Source organism: Schistocerca piceifrons, chromosome 4 (genome assembly GCF_021461385.2).
Source record: "Schistocerca piceifrons isolate TAMUIC-IGC-003096 chromosome 4, iqSchPice1.1, whole genome shotgun sequence".
Lineage (NCBI taxonomy): Eukaryota > Metazoa > Arthropoda > Insecta > Orthoptera > Acrididae > Schistocerca > Schistocerca piceifrons.
In genome coordinates this window covers 210,314,329-210,326,261 of record NC_060141.1, presented here as the reverse complement: position 1 = coordinate 210,326,261, position 11,933 = coordinate 210,314,329, and the positions used below count along the sequence as shown (strand labels likewise).

Below are 11,933 nucleotides of genomic sequence, written 5' to 3'. Positions count from 1 at the left end.
TGTTCTTTCGGGAACAGATACTACCTTCATATATGGTTAAAAAATGGCTTCCCGGCCATTGACCTCCTTGTGCGAATGCACACACTATTGCCCAAACTCTTACGGGACTTGGTAGATTAATCTGCCACGAGTAATGAGTATGATGGGCAAACATCTATTAGGCGCACTACGAATGTAGTGGTGTGGACATGTTGGGAATGTGGGTCTCACGGGGAGCGTGCAAGGGATAAGTCCCGGCAGGTGCACTACCCTCCGTGCCCTCTGTGGCTCAGATGGATAGAGCGTCTGCCATGTAAGCAGGAGATCCCGGGTTCGAGTCCCGGTCGGGGCACACATTTCCAAAATGTCCCCAATGAAATATATCAACGCCTGTTTGCAGCTAGGGTGTCCATTTAATTATCATTTCATGCATAAAAGTGCCACCACGAATCAGTCACACATATTCAAACAACAAGATAGTGTCCACCACCGCGTACAGTGGTAAACGAAGAGCTACACAAATGTAAACTAACTTTTTTGTTCGCCTTTTGTCTTCGGTTCTCGGAGCGGGCGATGCAATTCGTTTTGAATGAGTGTTTGTAGTTATCCACAAATCACACGAGCCTGTGCTTGATTAGCGATAGAAAAGTGAGAATTATGAGACGGAATGATAAAGGCCTGAACAGCAGCTTAGTCTGACCGTCAGTTTCTGTGCTAGCAATATATGTATTTTGTGAATGCGACGAGTTGAATCCGCGATCTAAACGAGCCATAAAATCAATAAAAATGTATGTGAAATTTTATGGGACTTAACTACTAAGGTCATCAGTCCCTAAGCTTACACACTACTTAACCTAAATTATCCTAAGGACAAACACACACACCCATGCCCGAGGGAGGACTCGAACCTCCGCCGGGATCTGCCGCACAGTCCATGACTGCAGCGCCTGAGACCGCTCGGCTAATCCCGCGCGGCCATAAAATCAATAACTGACAGCAAAAAGGCGCCCTTGGTTTTTGTCGCACGATTAAAGGGTAATTATACTATTCTGTCCCTTCGAACATGCATGCATATCCGAAGGAACATTGCATCGTAATTCTGAATAACATAGGCGCAGCAATACCGTATTCTTTAAAATATCTTTCCCGTGCTTCTTCCTTAATCTGATCGTGACCTTGTACGTTTGTATTGCCATCCATCATTCCAGGCCGCCTCCTTCCTCCGCCTCTATGCGCTGAAATCTTTCATTCGGAGACCCTCCGTAGAGGGCAGCTTCTTCGCGGAGTGTTTTCCACATTTCCACTATTTTCTTTCCTCTACTGTCCTTAAGCGTACTTGTTTATCATTCTGTGAGTTCACTTCACTTTAAGCATTTTTGTCTACTGCTACATCCCGAAACTATCCAAGTAGTTTACGTTTCGCTTTTTACTCTCCATGATTCAGTCATATGGTGCTACATACAATGTATATCTCCCTCGGTGAATCTCTTCCTTAGTTCTGTTGGGATTATTTTTATTCTCAACCAACCGTTCGCTTTTTCCAGAATCCGTTTTCCAACAGGCATTTTCCTTCTTTTTTCCTCCGCAGAGCTTCCATTTTTGTAATGAACTTCATAAGAACCTAAAAAATTTATGTGTTCCAGGGCCTTTCCTTTAAATGATATTTTAACGGAACATTACCAGTCCAAAACGTGTCCTCATTCCGTACTCATTTCACACATTTACCACCCTCTACACCACATATTGTAGTTTTGTCTCTGATTCTGCCGCCGGCCGCGGTGGGCGAGCGGTTCTAGGCGCTTGAGTCCGGAACTGCGCGACTGCTACGGTCGCAGGTTCGAATCCTGCCTCCGGCGTGGATGTGTGTGATGTCCTTAGGTTGGTTAGGTTTAAGTAGTTCAAAGTTCTAGGGGACTGATGACCTCAGATGTTAAGTCCCATAGTGCTCAGAGCCATTTGAACCATTTTTTTCTGATTCTGCCATCAGTATTTCATCGTGTGTGTGCTTAATTGTTTTTATCGTCCCTAAGCCTATTGCGCCTCTTGCTTTTTCTAATGCTTTATTATTTCACACCCAGGCAATAAAAGTGATACAAGTCAAAAAACTTAATTGTTTAGTTCTTGTCACCGAAAAATACGTGCGAAGTGCCCCCATGTGCACGAAAAACGTCATGTCTCTATCTCGCTAGCACTTCAGCGTTGCTACTGAGTGCTGTACATGGACCATTCATGAAGAGCGGCACATTGTAAGATCTGAAAATATTCATGTGTAAGTTATGTCGAATGTAAATGTTAATATAATTGATTATTATTATGTCTTTGTTTATTCAGTGTCGTATGTTTCATCACAATGTTCTTCAGACATGCATCATGTCTGAAGGTCATTCTAATGGAAGATACAGACACAAGCATGCATGTCTGAGAGAACAGAAACTATTTGACGATTATAGCTGTCGTAAATACATACATCAAGAAAAGTTTTCCATCACCCCGGTTCCCAGAACTTCTGAAGATAGACGTTAACTGTGGATATTGACACAGTCAATTTCACTGTTCAGAGATGTCACTAAACCCACCTAAAGATGTAAACAACCATGCATGAGCAGCGCCTATTAGACAGAGGGTCATTCCACGAGGAAGGAGGTACACGGCTCGTGTCGTTGAAACGTCCCCTTAGAAAAATTAATGAATTACTGTGCTGATAAACCTCTTACATTATTTGATTTTCAAACAGCTGAGCAGAACTGAACTTTACTTATTCTGATCAACACTAAACTGACACACAATATTTTTAGCGCAGCGCAACCTGACTTTCAATAATCTCTACAAACGAATGGCCCTAACTAACAATAACCTACACCTTTCATGAATCACTTACCTCACAAAAATCTTCGTTACTCGAACTACTGCAATACAGCGAGCGCCAATACTGCCAGCGAAATAAAAGATTCTAACTACTAGAGGCACTAACTACTGATAGGCATAGTCAGCAAATGAAAGATTTTGATAGAGAACAAACAATATATTTACCTTAACAGTGTTCAAAAGTCATATATACACTCCTGGAAATGTAAAAAAGAACACATTGACACCGGTGTGTCAGACCCACCATACTTGCTCCGGACGCTGCGAGAGGGCTGTACAAGCAATGATCACACGCACGGCACAGCGGACGCACCAGGAACCGCGGTGTTGGCCGTCGGATGGCGCTAGCTGCGCAGCATTTGTGCACCGCCGCCGTCAGTGTCAGCCAGTTTGCCGTGGCATACGGAGCTCCATCGCAGTCTTTAACACTGGTAGCATGCCGCGACAGCGTGGACGTGAACCGTATGTGCAGTTGACGGACTTTGAGCGAGGGCGTATAGTGGGCATGCGGGAGGCCGGGTGGACGTACCGCCGAATTGCTCAACACGTGGGGCGTGAGGTCTCCACAGTATATCGATGTTGTCGCCAGTGGTCGGCGGAAGGTGCACGTGCCCGTCGACCTGGGACCGGACCGCAGCGACGCACGGATGCACGCCAAGACCGTAGGATCCTACGCAGTGCCGTAGGGGACCGCACCGCCACTTCCCAGCAAATTAGGGACACTGTTGCGCCTGGGGTATCGGCGAGTACCATTCGCAACCGTCTCCATGAAGCTGGGCTACGGTCCCGCACACCGTTAGGCCGTCTTCCGCTCACGCCCCAACATCGTGCAGCCCGCCTCCAGTGGTGTCGCGACAGGCGTGAATGGAGGGACGAATGGAGACGTGTCGTCTTCAGCGATGAGAGTCGCTTCTGCCTTGGTGCCAATGATGGTCGTATGCGTGTTTGGCGCCGTGCAGGTGAGCGCCACAATCAGGACTGCATACGACCGAGGCACACACGGCCAACACCCGGCATCATGGTGTGGGGAGCGATCTCCTACACTGGCCGTACACCACTGGTGATCGTCGAGGGGACACTGAATAGTGCACGGTACATCCAAACCGTCATCGAACCCATCGTTCTACCATTCCTAGACCGGCAAGGGAACTTGCTGTTCCAACAGGACAATGCACGTCCGCATGTATCCCGTGCCACCCAACGTGCTCTAGAAGGTGTAAGTCGACTACCCTGGCCAGCAAGATCTCCGGATCTGTCCCCCATTGAGCATGTTTGGGACTGGATGAAGCGTCGTCTCACGCGGTCTGCACGTCCAGCACGAACGCTGGTCCAACTGAGGCGCCAGGTGGAAATGGCATGGCAAGCCGTTCCACAGGACTACATCCAGCACCTCTACGATCGTCTCCATGGGAGAATAGCAGCCTGCATTGCTGCGAAAGGTGGATATACACTGTACTAGTGCCGACATTGTGCATGCTCTGTTGCCTGTGTCTATGTGCCTGTGGTTCTGTCAGTGTGATCATGTGATGTATCTGACCCCAGGAATGTGTCAATAAAGTTTCCCTTTCCTGGGACAATGAATTCACGGTGTTCTTATTTCAATTTCCAGGAGTGTATATATATATATATATATATATATATATATATATATCAGTTCATGACATCCAGTCTTACAAATTTACTGTCTCTGATGGACACACGTCGAGATCATTCGCTCTCAAAACTCCGCCATCTCTCCCCCCACATCCACCACTGCTGGCAGCTCACCTCCAACTGCGCAACGCTACTCGCTGTTAACAGCCAACTGCCCAACACTACAATAGCAAATTCCAACAATGCAAACCAGCCACAGACTTCGCACAGCACAGCCAGTGATTTTCATACAGAGCGCTACATGGCGTTACCAACATAAAAACCTAAACACCCTACTTACATCGTCTGTAGTTCAACCACGCCTAGACGGTCAATACCGCGGTTCGATCGCGTCCGCATTGTTATTTTGTGCCAGGAAGGGCCCTCAACAAGGGAAGTGTCCAGGCGTCTCGGAGCGAACCAAAGCGATGTTGTTCAGACATGGAGGACATGGAATTGCCGTGTGGCTAGGGTCTCCGGTCGGGTAGACCGTTCGCCTGGTGCAAGACTTTCGAATTGACGGTACTTCGGCGACTTGCGTGTCGATGGGGATGAAATGATGATGATAAGGACAACACAACACCCAGTACCTGGGAGGAGAAAATCTCCGACCCAGCCGGGAATCGAACCCGGGCCGTTAGGTATGACATTCCGTCGCGCTGACCACTTAGCTACCAGGGGCGGACAGACATGGAGGAGATACGGAGAGACAGGAGCTGTCGATGACATGCCTCGCTCAGGCCGCCCAAGGGCTACTACTGCAGTGGATGATCTCTACCTACGGATTATGGCGTGGAGGAACCCTGACAGCAACGCCACTATGTTGAATAATGCTTTTGGTGCAGCCACAGGACGTCGTGTTACATCTCAAACAGTGTGCAATAGGCTGCATGATGCGCCACTTCACTCCCGACGTCCATGGCGAGGTCTTTCTTTGCAACCACAACACCATGCAGCGTGGTACAGATGGGCCCAACAACATGCCGAAAGGACCGCTCAGGAATGGCATCACGTTCTCTCCACCGATGAGTGTCGCATATGCCTTCAACCAGACAATCGTCGGAGACGTGTTTGGAGGCAACCCTGTCAGGCTGAACGCCTTAGACACACTGTCCAGCGAATGCAGCATGGTGGAGGTTCCCTGGTGCTTTGGGGTGCATTATGTGGGGCCGACGTACACCGCCCGTGGTCATGGAAGGCGCCGTAACGTCTGTATGATAAGCGAATGCCATCCTCCGACCGACAGTGCAACCATATCGGTAGCATATTGGCGAGGCATTCGTCTTCATGGACGACAATTCACAGCTCCATCGTGCGCATCTTGTGAATGACTTCCTTCAGAATAACGACATCGCTCGACTAGAGTGGCCAGCATGTTCTCTGGACATGAACCCAACCGAACATGCCTGTCTGTTTATGGATGACGTGACCCACCAACCACTATGAGGGATCTACGTCGAATCGCCTTTGAGGAATGGGAAATCTGGATCAACAGTGCCTTGATGAACTTGTGGATTGCCACGACGAATACAGGCATGCATCAATGCAAGAGGACGTGATACTGGATATTTGAGGAATCGGTGTGTACCGCAAGCTGGACCACCATCTCTGAAGGTCTCGCTGTATGGTGCTACAGCATGCAATGTGTGGTTTTCATGAGCAATAAGAAGGGCGGAAATGATGTTTATGTCGATCTCTATTCTAATTTTCTGTACAGGTTCCGGAACTCTGGGAATCGAGGTGATGCAAAACTTTTTTTGATGTGTGTATTACGAAATTTCGTGGGTTGCAGTGCAAAAGGAAAAGAAAATTGAAAATTTCTGCTATAAAGAAAGTTCATGTTGAGTTTTCTGGGAGAAAAGTAATCCTACATTACATAAGCCCATTTATGATACTATGTTTCAGTAAATCCTGTGTCTTAACTTATACCTAACTGATGTTCCTCATGAAATTGTATTAATTTTCATAAATTACAGGTACGGATTTTGTATTTTCTAATACAACAGTTTGAGCTTGGTTTTCATTTTTTACTTCAGTTAAGTTCTAATTTTGCCTGATGGAGGTTCGAATGTCACATTATACGACAGCAAGTAAAGAAAAACCATTTTTTTGGTGTACAAATATGGCAAAAGGATTACGTGAGGAGTCAGTACAAAAACAAAAAGGTTTTCGAAAATCAAGAAACGTGTCCCAGCTCAAAGAATTAATTAATAATAACCTGATAACATCCCATATTCGACGAGTACAGAACTAGAGGTCCCTACGGCTGTTGTATAGACTATAATGGAATTTTCTGGCAACGTCAGGTACATGAAATTTAAGGGCACCCTTGTACTATTTCAGTATAAATTTTATAGAATTCTTTATGTGGAATTTCTCAAGAATTGCATTTTTAGTTGTGTCACTACTCCTGTAGCTTGGGATTTATGTTTACCAATCCTGATAGAAATGAAAAGTGTTACATAATGAAGTACGAGTCCGATATTTATCAAACTTTGTTGAGATATACATTACGTAACGGATGTTACATTGTTTACCTTTCATTACATTCTGTTTTGATGTCCATCATCAACATCGGTATGAGACGAGAACCTCACAGGAAGGAACATACCCTGTATTCGTTATGGCATGGAAAAGGAATTTCATCTTCTGTTACTGGACTATCAGTTTGGTAACGTTCGATCAAGTTGTTCGTGGCGTAACACTTTCCATCTGGTTACTTTTGGTATTTATTCTTTTCATTCATGAGTATGGGAGATAAATCGCTGTAACATTTACGTGTGAACCTTGTTTACAAGAAATACCACGGTTAACTTGGAGTACATGTATTCGCGAAGCAGGACGAGCTGCGCAGAACTCCTGGCGAGGCAGTCCTGGAAGACCTGTCGGTGGCAAGTTGTCGATGGCAACATTCGTCAGCGCCGCTACCGCCTACCGTATCGCCCCTGCCGCTGCATGTTATCGACACCTGTCAGCGTTCGGCGAAAACCTATTTCCACACAATCTCCATACGTGAATGCGCGTCCACGGTCGTTCTGAACAACGCGTACAGAATGCACCATTTGGAATGACCTTATGTTTTCGATTAAATCTACCCGTACTCCTGAACGTCCTTTTTTTGCAACTCATGTGTGGTATCGCTATCTCGGCGTCGAATGGAGCTTTTCGTGAGCTCTCAAAACTTGTTACGAAGCCAATGTGTACTAATACAACGTACGTTAAAACTGGACAAAAATCATTGATGTAGGTAACAAAGGATATAAACCATCGCAGGTAAAGAACACCCTTAGCTGTATAAAACATTGAACTCATTCATAATTACACACAATATGAAACTCATTCATGGTAAAATCCTCTACAGTTGTAAATGTTTTTTAATTTCATAAAAACGTAGCACAGCCGTGTGTTGGGACATGTGTCCCATCATCAGGTGCATCTGCGAAGTTATAAATAAATATTGACATCTGTCCAAATTATTAGCATTAAATAGCGTGGCAGAACTTGCATTAAAATTCTTAAGAAAAAACTCAATCTATATACATAAAACGTGAGTCCGTATTAATCGAATAACAGAGATTAAATTAGGTAAAAGTAGTGCAGCCCTGGTACATGACATAAAAAAGGAGACACTCTCAGTTCCTATACCTGGCGGGAAACCCTCTGTCAGAGTAGGGCAAAGGTCCGGGCTTAAGCGTGTGTGGAACATTGATGCGCTTAGAGTTAGATAGATGGCCTTTCAAACATATTACTGTATGCATACTGCCATAATTTGGATAGGCGTTATTATTTATTTATAATTTCGCAGACGCACATGAAGATGGGACACAGGTCCCAAAACCGGGCAGTAATTTCCTTTTAACAATTTTAAAAAAAATCACAACTTCAGCGGATCCTACCATTGATGATTAATATCAACAGTTGTGGATGTCCCATCAAGAGTTGCACGTGTGAAATCTGGAAGTATTGGCCAGCCAATTGTTATAGTGTGGTAAAGTTTACCATGAGACACTGATAATAATGAACACAGCACAGTACATGTACGCAGTTCCTCAAGACCAGAAACAAAGTCAGCTTATTCAAAATATAAAATTTCCCCCCAAGCTCAGAATAAAAGTTACCTTTATAAGAACACGTTATCATAATCAGTTATAAAGGCATTGTGCGAGTAAGGATCGTTTTCAGCAAAAGAAGAAGCCCAAATATGACGCTTGGCATTGAAAAAAAAAAAAACTGCGCTGAGACGCCGATAGCAAAAGTATTCGATTTCTGAACAGAACATTTATCGAAGTATGAAGAAGATTGCAATTAGTCTTAGCCGCGAAATGTCCTGGAACACATTGAGAAAACGGTGACTGTTGACTTGATTCAAATTGTAGAACTCTTGGTGGAACTGTTTGTATATACTAATGGTGACCTCAATTAGCTTTCTATGACCAGGTGGTAATTGAATACGTTAGTAAAAACTGATGTAATCCCAAGAATGGCATAACAAAACGAATGCAATTACTTTGTTGTCCAACGCAAAATCGATAAATCTTGATTGGTTTATGGACCCCGTTCTCTTACTAAAACAACCGAAATATTTCGTCGCTCATACAAACATAAAAGCAGAGAAATTATGTGAGTGTTACGCGATGTGTTAAATTTAGTTGCCGACAGAAATGCGGCACATGTACATGTGCACTATACTGGTATTGTAATACAAAATAACACTGAGTGGTTAAATATAAACCACTCGCGTAAAAATGAAAGCAAAAATAACAAAACACACGTCCACCAGCTGTCAAATTAAAACAAACGCCTGCTGCAGCTGTCAGCCATTTAAAAGAAGTCACCGTTTGTGATAAGTAAGGTCACAAGCCGCGTAATGACGCCCTGCAAGTTTACTCACGCCAAAATCAGACATCTTTATTGCACGCAAAATTATAATCCGGCGATTTTTAATTTCGCTGAATGCTAGTTTTTGTACTGTTGTAGGAAATAACAGCCAAGTTTTAGGTATTTAATAAGAGAAAATGCAAACTTTTGTATGGGTTTTATTCGTGCAGAGCTCAATAACAATGACGATAGAGATTGCAGTTCACTGTATCGGTTTGTCACCTGTTTGCAGCGCCTTAAAAAGGTGATTTGTTGCAATCTGACATTATTTACAAGAATTTGGCAATTACTGATATAATTACGTTTAACTACTCGCAAAGTTACTGTTTTTATATTTTAAATTACGGAAAAAACAATTTTCTAGACTAACTGATACGATAAACCACAGTCCTGTATGATATATTTGACAAGTTTCGATAGTAAGTAGTATTTAATAAGGGTAGGGGGAGGATAACGGGATTTTATTAATTGCAAAATCAACAGTGTCCCCACAAACTACTACTGTTTTTAATCATAGAATCTGTTTTACGTAAGAGCCTGCCACAAAAATCTCTGCCTTGGCTGCTATTTACTCCATGGCTAGGTTCCATTGTTCCGTGACGAGAATGGCTCGCGATGTTGCCTTTTGACGATCTTGGTATTGAAAATAATGGCTCTTCATGTGCCTGTTTCGGACCATGTTCAGACTCCTATCTTCTAGCATTAGTTGGCGAAATTTTTGTATTGTGCTCTCCAGATTTCAAAACGCGCACCTTGTGAACACGTGCTACATAACTACCGGCTAAAATTGTGTGTACACTGTTCCATTCTGCAGCGCTGATGAAGCGTGTTTGTCGGTTTAATTATAGAACTATATTCACAGGTGATTCGCTGTCTTCATTGTTAATCACAGTCCTCGTACTGTTCATATTAAAGATAACAGAATTTACAGCACTCGACTTAGAGGATATTTATATAAAACAAGTTTGGGTTGTGGACGTAAGAATAATACTGAGCTGGTGGTGTAGGAAATGTAGTATTACAAGTAGAAATTGGAGGAAGGTTGGTGGCTAATGGCTTAAAATGTGTGGGAATTAGGAAAGAATGGTGGCAAAGGGGGTTGGATAGATCAGAATAGAAAATAAGGGACTGTAACTGCACCACAACAGGGCACATTCCAAATATGCATGTGTAATGCAATACAAGAATAAAAAGCATAGAACTGCTGTGATATGCCCGCATAAATATAACAATACATTACAAATTCCATAATCTGGAGTAATTAATAGGTAAGAAACACCGAAATAAAATAATTCTGTTTTAACTAGGCAGTAATATACCAGAACACATGTACATCATATCTTATTAGCAATGAACGTAAAAGCATTAAACGTTGGAGATGTGGTGTGACTTAAGAAGATTTAATGTTAATGTTGCCAATGACAGAAGCGCCAAAAATAGATGTATTTGTACACATAAGCCACGTGCAGCATCCAATACATACAATGTTCATACAACTGGTTCATGTGAATGAAAAAGGTGTACATGAATGAAAACAATGTACATTATTTCATAATTCCTTCATCATGTGTACTGATTTAGAAAGCTATGGGAACCATAGAAGTAAAATGCCTCATATGTGGCTTAGTGTAACAAATTAATGTAGTGGTTATGATGCAAGTCAACAGGCACAGTATATTAGAAATATATTATATTACATTTGCTGTGAGTAAGGGAGTTATTTGTATTTGGGGCTTTTGAGATGAATATTTTTCACAGAACATTTCTTTCTTTTTTGTGCCACATGCATTCACATCAACATACTGCAATGTAGTCCCCATTTTTGTAACCACCTGAGATAAATTGCAAATGTAGGGTATGTATAGTAACTGTGGTACTCATGCAGAAACATATAAATGCATTATAACTGTATGACATGGGAAACAGAGCCATAATGACAAACCCCTAATGAAAGAACTGTACTTGAACACAACTGAATACACCACTACATAATGCTTATTACATCTTATTAACAACAGATGCACACAAGAGTAACACAGGAAAGTTTTGCTAGATGATGGGAAATACTGAAACCTCTTTTGGGTATAATCAACACTAACAGCCATTATATGATTCAGTTATATACAGTTCATGTACTTTTCCCTCAGTGTTCTGTACATAGAATGTTCCAATGAAGGCATTGTTAAAAAAGGGGGGAAAAGGAGAAGCCAGCAGTAATTTCATTACTAGCAGTAAATGTCAAACTTGCATTAATAACTAAAATACATAATACAGAGAATTACTGGGAACATTTTATTTTATAATGTGAAAAACCTTTTATACACATACTTGTGTTAAGAATTTATGACAATAGGATGGTATTTCGTAAGTCTAATATTGGTTTTTTGTGGGGGGGCCCAAAGCTGTGGTACATATCAGGCCTGTAACCATTCATTTTAAGAATGATAGAGGTGGAATATTAGTGCTAACAGTTATATATTGAGAAGCAAGACAAGGGAGGAAAATGGGAAGGAAAGTGGCCATGTTCACTAGCTGTGAGACAATTTCCTTCAAGTTTTTGGTTGTGTAATTTTCTTCCA

The 11,933-nt window shown here is 42.8% G+C and overlaps 1 non-coding gene across 1 annotated transcript; it reads left to right on the top strand.

Moving 5' to 3' along the window:
• Nucleotides 1-256: 256 nt before the first annotated feature.
• Trnat-ugu lies at nucleotides 257-331 on the top strand. The gene has a single exon. It is a non-coding gene; the product is annotated as a tRNA-Thr (tRNA).
• The last annotated feature ends 11,602 nt before the right edge of the window (nucleotides 332-11,933 follow it).